General features: G+C 36.1%; 1 protein-coding gene across 4 annotated transcripts in view; it reads left to right on the forward strand.

The window, feature by feature from the left end:
* The window catches only part of SLC39A10 (solute carrier family 39 member 10), a 93124-nt gene that overhangs the window by 27537 nt on the left and 48291 nt on the right, over nucleotides 1-17296 (forward strand). For 2 of the 4 annotated variants that reach the window (XM_027563276.1, XM_027563267.1), the window contains exon 2: nucleotides 9726-9834. The exons of 1 other annotated variant lie outside the window; for it this stretch is intronic. The gene's annotated coding sequence lies outside the window, so the exon portion shown is untranslated. Of the gene's footprint in view, nucleotides 1-9146; nucleotides 9263-9725; nucleotides 9835-17296 lie in introns of all 4 variants that reach the window. One more of the 4 variants, XM_027563285.1, reaches the window with a different exon arrangement.

Consider the following 17296-nt stretch of genomic DNA (forward strand, 5'->3'; position numbering starts at 1 on the left):
ACTTACATAGTTTACTTTGAGATTTCCTCCAGCTGGTTAATGTTGCTATGAGTCATTTTGAACTGTTAAAAAGCTATTGCTTTTCATCCTAATGTTTCAAATAGAGGGTGAGTTTGAATGGAGATTGAACAGTATAAGTCCTTGTTTTCTTGCAAATTATGTTGGAGGAATTTTTCAGACAGAAAGAGGGCTGTATGTTAAATATGTATCTTTGAGATTAACTTTGTATATGAATAGTAGCAGTTACTTCAGTCTGGGTTTCTTCTGCTTTCTTCTGGGTTTCTTCTTTTAACTTAGTCCCATATAACTGTATTGCCTCCACTGTACTGAAAATGTTAAAATCACATAGCCTTTATTTTTTAGTTCAAGTTTTTTGGAACTTTGACTTTTATAGAATGACATTTGAAAAATAGTCTCAAGGACCTTTAATAACCATAAGATTTCATGTAGTCATTTATGTAAACTCTTATATTAAAATGTCAAGTTATACCAGTTATCCGTATTCCAAACTACTTTTTTCATTTTCATTTTCTGTAAGTTCTCTAAATAGACCACACACACACAAAACAGGTTTTTCCAAAATAAGCAAAATATATAAGCAAATATTCATAACAAATATTTACTATAGCCAGAATATTCAAGTGTGTCAGTAAATATGAGGCAATTTTTAACTGAAATTGTAAAGTTTAATTAACAATAGCATTATTGAAATTATTTTCAGCTGTTTAAGAGACCATGTTTAATATTCAGAACACAATAATTTATTGTCAGCACATCATAGAACATAACAGTGTCAAACTCTTAATAGATTTTTAGTATTAGATTTTTCATGTGAAAAGGTATTATTGAATGGGATGATGGTTTCAGATTTTTCAGTTCAGTCACTCAGTCATGTCTGACTCTTTGCAACCCCACGGACTGCAGCATGCCAGGCTTCCCTGTCCATCACCAACTCCTGGAACTTGTTCAATCTCATGTCCGTCGAGTTGGTGATGCCATCCAACCATCTCATCCTCTGTCGTCCCCTTCTCCTCCTGCCTTCAATCTTTCCCTGAAGCAGGGTCTTTTCCAGTGAGTCAGTTCTTTGCATCAGGTGGCCAAAGTATTGGAGCTTCAGCATCAGTCCTTCCAATGAATATTCAGGACTGATTTCCTTTAGGATGGACTGGTTTGATCTGTTAGCAGTACAAGGGAGCCTTAAGAGTCTTCTCCAACACCTCAGTTCAGAAGCATCAGTTTTTCAGCGCTCAGCTTTATGGTGCAACTCTCACATCCATATGTGACTTCTAGAAAAACCATAGGTTTGACTAGATGGACCTTTGTTGTCAATATCTTTGCTTTTTAATATGCTATCTGGGTTAATCATAGCTTTTCTTCCAAGAAGCAGGTGTCTTGGAAGAGTTAGTCGTATATGATTTTGTGATTTTATATTTATAGACTTTCCTGGTGGCTCAGTGGTAAAGAATCCGCCTGCCAATGCAGGAGAAGGGAGTTCAGTCCCTGTATTGGGAAGATCTCCTGGAGAGGGAAACGGTAACCCACTCCAGAATTCTTGCCTGGGAAATCCCATGGACAGAGCAGCCTGATAGGCTATAGTCCATGGAGTCCCAGAGTCAGACATGACTTAGTGACTAAACAACAACTGTTATGGTTTATATTTACCCTTTATAATATATGTTTTACTGCCGAAAGAGAAGCTATCACATGATTTTGCATTAACATTTCATACAGCCATGAAGGTGAATCATTATTTTATTCTGTTTACATGTGAATAAGTATACTTTGTGCTTTGTTGTAGAAGAACATAGCCTCATGATGAAGGAAAGATTGATTTATGTACTGTATCAAGATATTTAGAGTAAGATATGATATGTTATTACTTTGCAAATCAGTGAGGTCAGTAAAAGTGTAATATTTGAAATACATTTTATGTAATTATAATGTAATTATTACATAATTGTATGCATAATTACAACAAAATTGAGAACAGATACCATGTATTATATATAATGTATGTTGCAAAGCAACAGGATTATGTTTTCTATTCCCATGGACCTTGTTTAATGTAGAATTTCAACTGACTTCATAACTTGTTAATGTTTAGAATATATATGTTAAGATTTTTGTTTTAGATTAGCATACTCTTATTTTTTCAAGTAAGGTGAATTATTTGATATATATAGCAACAACAACAACCGGCATAAGTAAGTTTATTTTCGAGAAAATAATCATTAATTTAAAAAAAGAACTGAAGAAGGAAATCCACTAAATCAAATCACTGAAAGAGATTTTAAGAAAAAATGTTTAAGTGCATCGTAAATATAATATTATCTACAATATAATTTATGATTTGTATATAAACATGTTTAGAGCTTTTCCTCTGAAGATTTCTGCTTAAACACACATACTTGAAAGTTTTATTAAGGCTAAAATGTAAACTTCCTTAGTGAACAGATAAAAGACTACTGTTTGTTGGTTCAGCAGTTGTTTTATTTTCCCTAAAAAAGAAATGGATGTTATGGGTCATGTTAATTTTAATTACGGCTTTTTTTTTTTTTTTAAAGAAAACAATATTAAATATAGGGAGGAAAAAAAAAACTTCTTAAATTGAGAAGTCATAAAGAAATTGAAAAAATAAATTATAGACATCAGTGCATGTACATGGAAACACATCTATCCATGAAAGAGAAAATATTGTAATCAAAGTAAAAAGGCATTGGACAGAATCGAAGATGTTTTCTGCAGAAAATATGACTTGGTAATGTTACATACAAAGTTCGTGCATGTTTATAAAAATATTGAGACACCAGGAATAATTTGAAAATGTAAATAAGAATAAGGTAATTTTGTATTGTGTGTGTGTTCAGTCTTTTACAACCCCATGGACTGTAGTGTGCTAGGCTCTGTCCATGGGATTTTCCAGGGAAGAATATTGGAGTGCGTTGCTGTTTCCTTCTCCAGGGGTTCTTCCTGACCCAGGGATCAAATATGCTTCCTTCTTTTGCATCTCCTGCATTGGCAGGCTAATTCTTTACCCCTCTGCCACCTGGGAATTTTACCTGTTCCAAAATTAATAGTAGCAACTAATGAGAATACTATGACCATACAGCTGGTGGCAGTATAACCAAATTTAATTTGTCTAGAAAACAATTTGAAAGTATGTAACAAGACCTGCCTGAAAAGTATTCAGAATTTTGTGGTCTTTCCCCATATCTTGGACTTATCCAACCAAGCAGGTAACTAAAAACAGTAGCACAAATTGAAGTTAAAATGATTATATAATGTGATTAAAACTCTATAAACAAATGCTTGTGAAATCTTGAAACTGTAATTTACTTTCCTCCACATGTGACACAATGTGACTTTGTTCAACAGAAACTAAGATTTATAATTGCTGGATTTTAGTTTTTTCAGTCAGAATTATACATGAATATAGTTTAAAGAAATAGTTCTATGAAATTAAGGTTGGGGAAAGAAAAAAATCAGTTCTCTGTCTTTTACATTCTGCCTAGAGATATAAAGAACTCTTTTGGTTTCTTAGTTGTTTTGCTGTTCACTGCCATGTCTCCAATATATTCACAGCTTGTTGATTTTCAATTTTAGTCATTGTCTGCTTTGGATTTAGCACTCTTCCCACCTCTCCACGAACCCTCTCATTTCCTATATCCCAGTTTTTCAGTACAGTTATATTGTAATTCTGGTTTAGAACAGTAGTGTTATATTTTTATGGCTATAAAGGTTATCTGCAGCTGCAAACTGGTACTTACCCTGCACAACTTTTTTTCCCCCGGCATTAATAATTTTCTTATTTTTTCTTTTTCTAAATGTCTATATATCACAAAATCTACCCCAGTCTGTGTATCTGAATGTGATTCTTTAAGACAGAGAATGTGCCCTAAAACACTCTGTTTAAGAATTTTGTGTAGTTTTCTTTATACTGGAGAAGGTTGAACTTGATCATAAAGATGGATTGATAATTGATTAACGAAATTGGTGTTTGCTAGTAGAAATTAAGTAGTTTTGACATTTGAATTATAATTTTGTAAGATTCTGCTAAATGGCAGAACAGAACCATTTAACTTTGTTCAAACAACTGTAAGGACAGCTAAAATTTATCATAGAAAGCTTTCCTGGTGGAGAAGTAGTAGTCTGTGTTGTCAGCAGCATCAAAAAATGTTAATGTTATGAAAATGTTGCCTTGGAGATTCTGTGTTTTTTTTCCCCCTAATCTTATGGAAAGGAAGGATCATTTTACCGGGCAGTGCTTATGAATGGTAAGTTGGTACAAAACTGGAGACTTGTAACAGTGACAAGATGCTGAAAAAGGAAAATAGGAACAGTGACAACGAATGGAGTAATAAAGATTTGAGGCAGTGGCAGTAACTATTCTTAGAATGAAGGCAACGGTCAGGGATGATGAATGGAAAGAGAACACAGCTCTGCAAGTTGAAAGGAAAAGGCATGTGTTTCTCATCCAGGTCCTAAGGTTAGCCCCTTGTCTTTAAGTCCTCTTTATGACCACATGTTGTGTAGGTGTATATGCATTTGTAGTGGAAAGAGATTGAAGCTTATTAAATTGAAAGGCTAACTAAAATTATTAACATTTTAGTAGCTTCAAAAGGCATCACAATATTTTGTGATTAATAAAGGTCAGCCAGCTCATACATTTATAAATCTCGGATGTTCTTTGTATTCACAAGCAGCAAAACAGACACAGGAATGTCAAAGGTTGCTTTCTACAATATGGTTCCAGATTCCCTGTAATGAATGCTTGAAAAGCAGAGACTTCAGATAGTTTGAACATTTAATGAGAAAATGCAGGTTTGTACATGAATGTTTAGAATACAATAATAGATTTGATGTGTAATTGCTTGATCTAGTACATTTGATCAATGCTCATGTTTATATTCTGTCTCTTGAAAAATAAAAGAAGGAGCTCTGAATTTTGCCTGAGCTCCATTAGCATGCCTCTACTATTCTCATATAAATGAGTTGCAGGGTAAATATTAGATATTGTGCTTATTTTGGTAATAGCTCTATTGACATTCCAAACTGAGGTAAAGTAGGGGAATGAAAAAGGACACCTTGAAGCTCTAAGAGGATTTAAGTGTTCTTGATAAGGACTCATTACTGAAGTAATTTTATGCCATGAAGTTTTATAAAGTCAGTGAAACTTGTATGTCATGGTAATTCATTGCAACTTTTTCTCAGTTGGACGCCTCCTGTAATCTAAGAGTTGTTCTTGGATGTACTAAAACTGCATATGCTCTCGGAATATTTTTGATAGCATTCTTTGGAAGGAGTCAGAGCAAAAGGACCTTTTTCCCACTCTGGTTCTGTACTTTTTAGAAGTTAAGTGAAAGACGTGTAATCGTACCACATCAAATAGTGGTAATACTTCAGGTTAATAAACTTTACAGAGTACACATTTCATATACATTAATTCAGTTGGTGGATATATGAAGGGACTATTTCCCCTGTTCTTCCGAGAGGAAACAGTGACAATGAACTAGAGATGAAGGTTTCTGACTCCTGATTCTATTCTATGTGCATTACATTGGGTGGTTATATCAGAAATGGAATTTAAAATGGATCCAACTTCAGTTCAGTTCAGTCGCTCAGTGGTGTTCGACTCTTTGTGACCTCATGGACTGTAGCACGCCAGGCCTCCCTGTCCATCCCCAACTCCTGGAGTTTACCAAGTAAACTTGGATCCAGGAAGATCCAAGTTATATTACTATTAATAACTTGCACTTAAATAACATTTAAACATTTACAATAAAATGGAAAAACATTAAAAACATTATTTTACTTGGTCTTCATAATTACCGTGAAATAGAACAGGAATTAAAACCCCCACTTTATAGCTGGTGTAATAAAGAGGCTAAGTAATTTGCCCAGCATCTTATAACTGCTTCTGCTGCTAAGTTGCTTCAGTCATGTCCAACTCTGTGCAACCCCATAGACGGCAGCCCACCAGGCTCTGCCGTCCCTGGGATTCTCCAGGCAAGAACGCCGGAGTGGGTTGCCATTTCCTTCTCCAATGCATGAAAGTGAAAAGTGAAAGTGAAGTTGCTCAGTCGTGTCCGACTCTTTGCGACCACATGGACTACAGCCTACCAGGCTCCTCCGTCCATGGGATGTTCCAGGCAAGAGTACTGGAGTGGGGTGCCGTTGCCTTCTCCAATCTTAAGCTAGTAAGTGGCAAGACCAGGTTTCTGAGATCTTTACCTCTAGTCTCATTGCTTCTCATGCATTTTGTGTGTACTGCTGTTGAATCATAGAAGGAAACTAAATTGATGTCTGACTACATGGATAAATTTTGCTAAAGTAATTTAGTAATATACCAGTTGTATTATATTTATGTGATTCAAGATATAAACAAATTTCTGCCATAATAGTGAAACCTATCCCAAAAAATGAAGTCTTCTTTGAAATTAGGGTGCCATGTATATCATTGAATAGATTTTCATGTTAAGTTTACTTAATACATGATATATTTCTATAATCCAGGTTGAGGGTTTTAGTGATTTCTCTCTTGGTTTCCACCTTATTGACCTTTAAAATATCAATCTGGAACATTGAAATAGCTAGTTTTACAACATTGCTAAGTGACTTATAATATTTTTTCTCTGATTGTTAGTTTGTATATATATGTATTTGTATGTGTGAGAGTCAAGAACCTGAGACAGACATTAACTTCTGGTTCTTTCATTTGGCCTACATTTTCCTTTAAAAAAAAAAATCCCCTTGAGTAGAAGTTGTTTGCTTTGTTCTTAAACAAATGAATAAAGTATACACAGGATATACTTAGTTGGCCTCTCTAGTAACAGGAACCACATATTGGGAATTATTTTTCTTACATCAGTCAATCACTTTGTTAAGTAATATAGTGATATTAGGGCTTCCTCCGTGTCTCAGTGGTAAAGAATCCTCCTGCAAAGGAGATGTGGATTCAATCCCTGGGTCAGGAAGATCCCCTGGAGGAGGAAATGGCAACCCACTCTAGTATTCTTGCCTGGAGAATCCCATGGACAGAGGAGCCTGGCAGGCTACAGTCCACGGGGTTGCAGGGTCAGACACTTAGCACGCATACTCATAGTGATATAAACTTTTTTTTAAACTAACTGTAAATATTAGAGACCATTTCTTTTCCCTTTAAAATGTTTTGGTAGTATATTTTAGATGGATTGCATTAGTAGTTATCCCACAGTGTTCTGGTTTTTAAGATACACAGATACGCTGGTGTAGCAGAAAGAGCCCCTGACTTTCAAGTCAGGGGACTGCCATAAACTTGAAATATCACTTTAATCGTATGTATACTTCTGGGTCTTAGATATCCATGTATTAAAAAAAAAAGTGTTTAGTTGATTATACTTAAGAATCTTTTCATCTTAAACTTTCTACAACCCTATTTTCATTTGTATGAAATAAAGATCATTATCTTTCTTGAGGCAAAATACCTATAGACAGATTAGTGTACTTTAGATATGTTCTTGATTAAAGTGTTTTACTTACTTGAAAATTGAAAAAATTTTTTGCCATTTTATGTAGGAAAACTACAATTGAAAGCCTGTAATTAAAAATTTTTGTAAATCTTTATAGAAGAACTTACTATGGAGATTATCAATCCTGATTACTTCCTTTTAAAGTTTTAGTTAACCTTTTCCTTGGGTATAATCATATATTTTGTTAAGCAAGATTCTTGGTTACAAGTGATTTTTTTTCTCTGGTTAAAAAATGGATTTTCTGTTATGGTATTTTTAGGAATGCATGCAAAACTGGTAAAATTAGCATAAGATCTCTAATTTAGTTAACAGTGTTATATCAATGTCAGTTTCCTGGTTTTGAAAGTATACTGTGCTTGTGTAAAATGTTTTCATTGGGGAAAATTGGGTAAAGAGTACATGGGTAAACTGAACTATTTTCACAAGTTCAAGTTCTTGTGAGCCTTAAATTATTTTAGAAAATGTAAATTTATCTTTGGGTATGGTTAAGTATGGGTCTGTTTCTAGAAACTGCACATTACTGATTTTACTAATTGAAAGTTGAAATATGTATTCTTAATGGATTAAAAGTTATGTTTTGTCTGAAATATAGAACACCTCTAGAAAAGCACCCAGATGTTAAGTGTGAAAGTGAAGTGAAAGTGAAAGTCGCTCAGTTGTGACTGACTCTCTGTGACCCCATGGACTATACAGTCCATGGAACTCTCCAGGCCAGAATACCCCACTCTCCAGGAGTGGGTAGCCGTTAAGTGTAAACCTTGACAAGTTTATGAAGTGAACACATCTGGGTAACCAGCACCCATGGGTAAAGATAGAACACAAACTACAGCACAGAACTCCTGGCTGGTTCCTCTCATCACTTTCCACACCAAAGAATAACCACTAGCCTCACTGAATATTTAGGTCTGATGTTAGTGTTAAAATATTAGTGAATTTTATAAAAAATGTGGGTTTCATTTTTTCTTTGTGTCAAATGTAATGTATTTACATCAGAAATAGTGTACACAGCGCAATGACTAAAGTACTTAATTGTGAATTAAACTGACCCTTCATGTAGAAATTATACAATGAGAGAATACTTAAACCTTTCACTGTGATAGTAAATTGGAAATCAGTAACAAAAGATGAAATTAAATGTGTGGTAGCAACTACGAGTTATTTTCCAGAAACCATTCTTTTCTTGTGCAGTAGGATTATGCATAGCTGTCTGTAGTACCCAGAAGTCTTGAGTGAATAACTTAATGTATATTTGCTGAATTGAAAACCAAATCAGTTATAAAACTAATACTCTTAATTCCCAATACTTTAAAAACTGTGAGACGTAAGTGACAGCAAAAGATTTTGTCTAGGGCAAAACTGAGTCCTGTAAAGGCCAGTATTTAGGATTGAGTGGTAAATGGACTTGGGCAACATTTCCACCATTCCTGCCTCTACCACGAAGATCTTCTTTTTGCTATGGATAGAAAAGGATCCTTAAGAAAAGGATTCCATAGAATGCTTGGGAAACTGTAAGTTGTAGGTGAGACTATATTTTCCAGTCTCCTTATTTATTTGATTGATTGAGCCGATGTGGCTGTGTTCTTGCCAATGAAGTCTGAGAAGTGATGAAAGCAATATCTACTTTATTTGCTGCTTCAGAAATTTCCGAACCTGGATTTCCATTGTTTTACCACTGACAAGAATAGCCCTCATGTAAGATGGATGTGTCTCTGACTGACTGGGACTCACAAACCTGGAGCAGTCATCTTGGACGGGTATTAAGAGAAATAAACTTGCTTGTTTCTTAAGCCACTACCCTTTGAGAAAGGCTTCTTTGCAATAGCTGCTTAGTCTGTGCTGACAAATGCATACTTCATCCAAGTGATTCTTAGGCACATATCTGCTATAGCTGTTCTAAAGTTGCAAAGTTAATGTATGATTTACTTTTAAGAATACTTAGCACAGATTTAAATATTACCTGTATAATGTCATTCATGTATTTATTTGCCTTCCTGTGATGCTTTCTTGAATGTAAATGATTATGATTAGGGGACTCAAGATATCAGAATCTTTTCAGTAAACAAATTGAATACATTTAAAAAGTGTTTAAAAATGACAATTTAAAGCTCATATAGATCACTGACATTTTTTGTGTTGCATGGAGTCATTCATTTGCTGTTGCCTGATCAATATGTATGTATGTTTTATTTTCACCACTGGTACTTATTCATTTGACAGTGGGATAATATGCACTGAAGAAACGGCAAGACATTTACATGTCAGATGAACAGAGCAACGTTCATTCTGAGTATCGCCTTTCACTAGCATCTTCTAGTGGAAAACCAAGGTAATTGTAGGGTGTGTAATGTCCTCTTTCTGCTATTAATAGCAATTGTCTTAATTATCTATGCTCTTTCATTTTCATTAGTCTATAAAATTGATATGTTTTAAATGGTGACTTTATCCTTGAGACTGTTATATAAGAAACTGAAGTGTTTGGATTAAAAACCAAAATCTCCAACTTAATGTAGCTTTGGGATTAAATATATTTTATAGACTATTTTTCAAAATTCTTAACTCCCATAAGCCACATATGATAATTAAACCTAATTTATTCAGGTAATACTCAATTTAATTGAGTATCATTTGATATAAATGGGAGTGTTTGATAATTTACTTGTATAGGTAGTGTCTCAAACTTTAGCTAGCAACAGACTCAACTAGGAAGACTGGTTGACACTGCTGAGCCTAATCCCAGAGTTCAAGATTTAGTAGGTCTGGGTGGGGTGAAAGAATTTACATTTCTAAGAAATTCTCAGGTAATCATGATATGGCTTCTGCTGCTCCTCCAATATATGTTGATTAATCACTGATGGTGGTTAGGTATCAAACTTTAAAAAAGTACATACTGTACAGGTGACCTCTGACTTAGGGTATTTTGAATTTACAGTGGTGAAAAAGAAGTATGCATTCAATATTTGAATTTCAAATTTTTATCTTTGCCCAAGCTAGTGATACACAGTACAGTACACTCATGATGCTGGGCCGTGGCAGGGAGCTGTAGCCCACAGTCAGCTGTTCAATCACAGGGGTAAACAGGCATTCTGTATCGATTCATACAACCTTTTTTTTTTTTTTCCATACAACTTTCTGTTTTTCACTTTCAGTATTCAGTAAAGTTCATGAGATTATTATGAAACAGGCTTTATGTTAAATGATTTTGCCCAACTGTAGGCTAATTAATGGTAAGTGGTCTGAACACATTTAAAGTAGGCTGGGCTAGCTATGATGTTCAATAGATAATGTATATTAAATGTATTTTCAACTTAGGATATTTTTCAAGTTAGGATGGATTGAGGCAGCAGTGTAAGGTAGTTTCTGTTTCTTTACATCAGATTTTTGATTAACATCTGGTATTTTCAGGTATTAATTTTTGCCTCTTAATGTCTTATGTTCTTCTTTATATCATATACAAAATCATTGTTACTGATTCTTTTTCTGGACTCTGTTCTTTGGTCTATCTGTGTTATTTTAGTTATTGTAACTTTCTAAAAAGAAGTCTTTGTCATCTTGTTAATTTTCTGAACTTTGTTGATGGCCCTTCGGTTTTGCTCTTTCATGAATTTTTGGATGAGCTTATGCAGTCTCACGAAAAGTTGAAAGCTGCAGGATTTTGACTGACATTGAATTAGACTATGTATCTTAAGGTGTTTATTCCATTCATGTAAGTGGTCTTTGTACAGTTTTTGCAATTCTTCTTTACTGTCCTTCAACAGTATCTTATACACTTCTCCTTTTAATGGTCTTACTCTGTTTCTGTCTAGGAACCTAGTAATTTTTGTTTATCATTGTGTTTTCTAATTGGTTTTCACTGGATAAAATATGATATTTAAAAACTTTTTATTGAAATACTATATGTATACAGAAAAATAAACAGTATGATAAGTACAGTGAATTATCACAAAGTAAACATTACCATACCCACTCCAGTGTTCTTGCCTGGAGAATCCCGGGGATGGTGGAGCCTGGTGGGCTGCCATCTATGGGGTCACACAAAGTCGGACACGACTCAAGTGACTTAGCAGCAGCAGCAAACATTACCGTTACTGAAGAAAGAGAACATTATTACAATTTCCAATCCCAATTATTACCCCCTACCTTCCCTTCAGAAAATAACTATTAAGGCATCTTGGTTTAGTTTTGCCCATTTTAAATTATATATAAATAGACGTGTATTTATTTAAAAGTCAGTGTTTTATTTAGTGTTTGTTATCTTTTTTTGTTGTTGTTCAGTCACTAAGTTGTTTCCAACTCTTTGCAACCCCATGGACTGTGACACACCATGCTACCCTGTCTTTCACTATCTCCTGGAGTTTGCTCAGACTCATGTTCATTGAGTTGATGATGCCATCTAACCATCTCATTCTCTCTTGTCCCCTTCTCCTCCTGCCCCCAATCTTTTCCAGCATCAGGGTCCTTTCTAGTGAGTTGGCTCTTTGCATCAGGTGGCCAAAGTATTGGGGCTTCAGCAACAGTTCTTTTAATGAATATTCACAGTTGAATTCCTTTAGGATTGACTGGTTTGATCTCCTTGCAGTCTTTAGGGACTCTCAGGAGTCTTCTGCAACACCACAGTGCTAAAGTATCAATTCTTTGGTGCTTAGCCATCTCTATGGTCCATCTCTCACATCTGTTCATGACTACTGGAAAAACCATAACTTTGACTATATGGACCTTTATCAGCAAAGTGATGTTCAGGCTAGTCACATTTTAAGTGTTCAGTAACCACATGTGGCTACTGGCTACTGTGCTGGAAAGTATAGATCTAAAAGGTTTATTTGGGAGACTTAGCTTCAAGACCTTCAATATAGGATATAATATGCATTATAAAGGAAAGACTGATAAAATATACAGTTACCTTTTGCTTAGTCTCGATTTGTGAGATTCATTTATGTTAGTGTGTGAAGCTTTAATTTTATTTTCATTCCTGTGTAGTATTCCATTGTAAAATTGTTCTGTTTTATTCATTTATGTGTTTATTAACATTCTACTGTTGATGGACCTTTGGCCTTTTACTTGTTTTGAGCTATGATGAATAATGATTGTGTGAATTTTTATGTTCCTTCATTTCTTTTGGTGTTCCTGTACCTGGGTTTCTGCATACATCCAAGAGAAGTATTGCCATGTGAAAGGATATGCTTATGTTCATCTTCTGGTAGATCCTGCCAAACAGCTTTCCAAAGGTTACCAATCTACAGTCCCACCAGTAGTGTATGCAAGTTCTAGTTGACTCCATATTCTTGCCTACATCTTTTATGTTTTATTCATTCTGGTGGGTATGTGGTAGTATCTACTTGTGATTTTAATTTACAATTCTCTATTAAGGTTGAGAATCTTTTCATATGCTTCTTAGTAATTTGGCTAACCTCTTATAAAATACCTGTTCAATACCTATTTTTCCATTGAGTTGTCTCATAATTTTCATATTGACTTGTAGCAATTCCTTATATATTCTTGACTATTAACATTGCCATACTCTTCTGCCAATCTGTTGTTGCCTTTGTTTTTTCTCTTGATGAATATTAATTTCTTTATTTTAATGTAATATATTTTATCAGTCTTTCCTTTATAATGCATGTTATGTCCTGTCTTGAAAGTCATGAAATTAGTTTCCCAAATAAATCTTCTAGGTCTATACTTTCCAGTACAGTAATTAGTAGCCACATGTGGCCACTGAGCATTTGAAATGTGACTAGTCTGAATTAAGATGTCTTTGGACACAAATCAAGCCTCAGTAAATTTAAGAAAATTGAAATCATACCAAGCATCTTTTCTGGCAGCTACACTAAGAGACTAGATACCAATTACAGGGGAATAAACTGTAAAAAAAATACAAACATGAAAATTTAACAATATGTTTCTAAATAATGAACACATTACTGAAGACATTAAAAGGGAAATCAAAAAATTCCTAGAAACAAATGACAGTGAAAACATGACCGAAAATCTATGCACTGCCACAAAAGCAGTCCTAAGAGGTAAGTTGATAGCAATGCAATCCTACCTCCAGAAACAGCAAAAACATTGAATAGAGAACCTAACTTTATCCCTGCTGCTGCTAAGTTGCTTCAGTTGTGTCCAACTCTGTGTGACCCCATAGACGGCAGCCCACCCAGCTCCCCCGTCCCTGGGATTCTCCAGGCAAGAACACAGGTTTGGGTTGCCATTTCCTTCTCCAATGCATGAAAGTGAAAAGTGAAAGAGAAGTCACTCAGTCGTTTCTGATTCTTGGTGACCCAATGGACTGCAGGCTACCAGGCTCCTCCATCCATGGGATTTTCCAGGTAAGAGTACTGGAGTGGGTTGCCATTGCCTTCTCCACTTTACCTAGAACAGCCTAAAAAAGAACAGAAAAACTCCAAAGTTAGTAGAAAGAAATCATAAAGATCAGAGCCAAAATAAATGAAAAAGAAATTAAGGGAACAGTAATAAAAATTAATAAAACTAAAAGCTGGTTCTTTGAGAAGATAAAATTGAAAAACCATTAGCCAGACTCATCAAGGAAAAGGGGGAGAAGGATCACATCAACAAAATTAGAAATGAAAAAGGAGAGAGATTACAGCAGACAACACAGAAATACAAAGGATCATAAGAGACCATTATGAGCAACTATATGCCAATAAAATGGACAAACTGGAAGAAATGGACAGATCCTCAGAAAAGTTCATCCTTCCAAGACTGAACCAAGGAGAAAGAAATTAAGAACAACCGAATCACAAGAACTGAAATCTAAACTGTGATAAAAAATCTCCCCCAAAACAAAAGCTCAGGGTCAGATTGCTTCTCAGGTGAATGCTGTCAAACATGTAGAAAAGAACTAACGCCAATACTTCTGAAGATATCAGAAAATCACAGAAGGAACATTTCCAAACTCATTCTATGGGGCCACCATCACTCTGATAACCAAAAACAGATAAAGCTATAGCAAAAAAAGAAAATTGCAGGCCAGTATCACTGGTGAACATAGATGCAAAAATCCTCAACAAAATTCTAGCAAACAGAATTCAGCAACACATTAAAAAGATCATATACCATGATCAAGTTAGGTCATACCAGGGATGCAAAGATTCTTCAATATATGCAAATCAATGTGATATACCATACTAACAAATTGAAAGATAAAAACCATATGATAATAGATGTCAAAAGCCTTTGACCAAATTCAGCACCCATTTATTAAAAAAAAAAAAAAAAAAACCTTCAAAAAATGGGCATAGAAGGAACCTACCTCAAAATAGTAAAGACCATATATGATAAAACCCACAGCAAACATTATTCTCAATGGTGAAAAACTGAAAGCATTCCCTCTAAGATCAGGAACAAGACAAGAGTGCCCACTCTTGCCAGTATTATTCAGTATATATTTGGAAGTCCTAGCTATGGCAGAGTAGAAAAAGAAAAGGAGTCCAGATTGGAAAAGAAGTAAAATTCTCACTGCAGATGACGTGATACTATACAAAGAAAACCCTAAAGATAGTGTATCCGAAAATTAACTAGAGCTAATCAGTGAATTTAGTAAAATCACAGGATACAAAATCAATACACAGAAATCACTTGGATTCCTATACACTAACAATGAAAAATCAGAGATTAACAAATCAATCCCATTTACCATTGCAATAAAAAGAATAAAACATGTAGGAATAAACCTACCTAAGGAAACAAAAAAGCTGTATATAGAAAACTATGACACCGATGCTGGAAATCAAAGATGATATAAACAGATGGAGAGATATTCCATGTTCCTGGGTTGGAAGAATCAATATTGTGAAAATGACTCTACTGCTAAATGCAAACTACAGATTCAGTACAATCCCTATCAAATTACCAATGGCATTTTTCACAGAACTAGAACAAAAAATTTCACAATTTGAATGGAAATACAAAAGACCCCGAATGGCCAAGGCAATCTTGAGAAAGAAGAATGGAGCTGGAAGAATCAACTGTCCTGACTTCAGACTATACTATAAAGCTACAGTCATCAAGACAGTATGGTACTGGCATAAAAACAGAACTATAGACCAATGGTCTGAGCTACCCCATGTCTGAGGTCAGGCAGAAGCTGGGAGGACCCTGTGCCTGAGGGGCAGTGGCCGAGAGGAGCTACCCCCCGTCCGAGGTCAGGGGCGGCGGCCAGGAGGAGCTATGCCACGTCTGAGGTCAGGGGCGGTGCCCAAGAGTGCCAGGCCGCAAAGCACAGGAGCAGCCGAGAGGAGCTACCCACTGCCTGAGGACAGGGGTGGCAGCTGGGAACAGTTGCCCCATACCCGAGGACAGGGGCGGCGGCTAGGAGGAGCAACCCCACATCCAAGGAGCAGTGGCTGCGCAGGCGCAGAAGAGCCTAGAGGAGCTGTTCCACGTTCAAGGTCAGGAGGGGCGGCAGTGAGGAGATATCCCTTGTCCAAGGTAAGGAGCAGCGGCTGCGCTTTGCTGGAGCATCCTTGAAGAGATACCCCACGCCCAAGGTAAGAGAAACCCAAGTAAGACAGTAGGTGTTGCAAGAGGGCATCAGAGGGCAGACACACTGAAACCATACACACAGAAAATTAGTCAGTCTAATCACACTAGGACCACAGCCTTGTCTAACTCAATGAAACTAAGCCATGCCCTGTGGGGCCACCCAAGACGGGTGGACATGGTGGAGAGGTCTGACACAATGTGGTCCACTGGAGAAGGGAATGGCAAACCACTTCAATATTCTTGCCTTGAGAACCCCATGAACAGTATGAAAAGGCAAAATGATAGGATACTGAAAGAGGAACTCCCCAGGTCCGTAGGTGCTCAATATGCTACTGGAGATCAGTGGAGAAATAACTCCAGAAAGAATGAAGGGATGGAGCCAAAGCAAAAACAATACCTAGTTGTGGATGTGACTGGTGATAGAAGCAAGGTCCGATGCTGTAAAGAGCAATATTGCATAGGAACCTGGAATGTCAGGTCCATGAATCAAGGCAAATTGGAAGTGGTCAAACAGGAGATGACAAGAGTGAATGTCGACATTCTAGGAATCAGCTAACTAAAATGGACTGGAATGGGTGAATTTAACTCAGATGACCATTATATCTACTACTGTGGGCAGGAATCCCTTAGAAGAAATGGAGTAGCCATCATGGTCAACAAAAGAGTCTGAACTGCAGTACTTGGATGCAATCTCAAAAACAACAGAATGATCTCTGTTCGTTTCCAAGGCAAACCATTCAATATCACAGTAATCCAAGTCTATGTCCCAACCAGTAATGCTGAAAAAGCTGAAGTTGAACAGTTCTATGAAGACCTACAAGACCTTTTAGAACTGACACTCAAAAAAAGATGTCCTTTTCATTATAGGGGACTGGAATGCAAAAGAAGGAAGTCAAGAAACACCTGGAGTAACAGGCAAATTTGGCCTTGGAATACGGAATGAAGCAGGGCAAAGACTAAGAGAGTTTTGCCAAGAAAATGCACTGGTCATAGCAAATACCCTTTTCTAACAACACAGACTCTACACATGAACATCACCAGATGGTCAACACCGAGATCAGATTGATTATATTCTTTGCAGCCAAAGATGGAGAAGCTCTATACAGTCAACAAGAATAAGACCAGGAGCTGACTGTGGCTCAGATCATGAACTCCTTATTGCCAAATTCAGACTGAAATTGAAGAAAGTGGGGAAAACCACTAGACCATTCAGGTATGACCTAATCAAATCCCTTATGATTATACAGTGGAAGTGAGAAATAGATTTAAGGGACTAGAACTGATAGAGT

The sequence above is a fragment of the Bos indicus x Bos taurus genome, chromosome 2 (genome assembly GCF_003369695.1).
Source record: "Bos indicus x Bos taurus breed Angus x Brahman F1 hybrid chromosome 2, Bos_hybrid_MaternalHap_v2.0, whole genome shotgun sequence".
Lineage (NCBI taxonomy): Eukaryota > Metazoa > Chordata > Mammalia > Artiodactyla > Bovidae > Bos > Bos indicus x Bos taurus.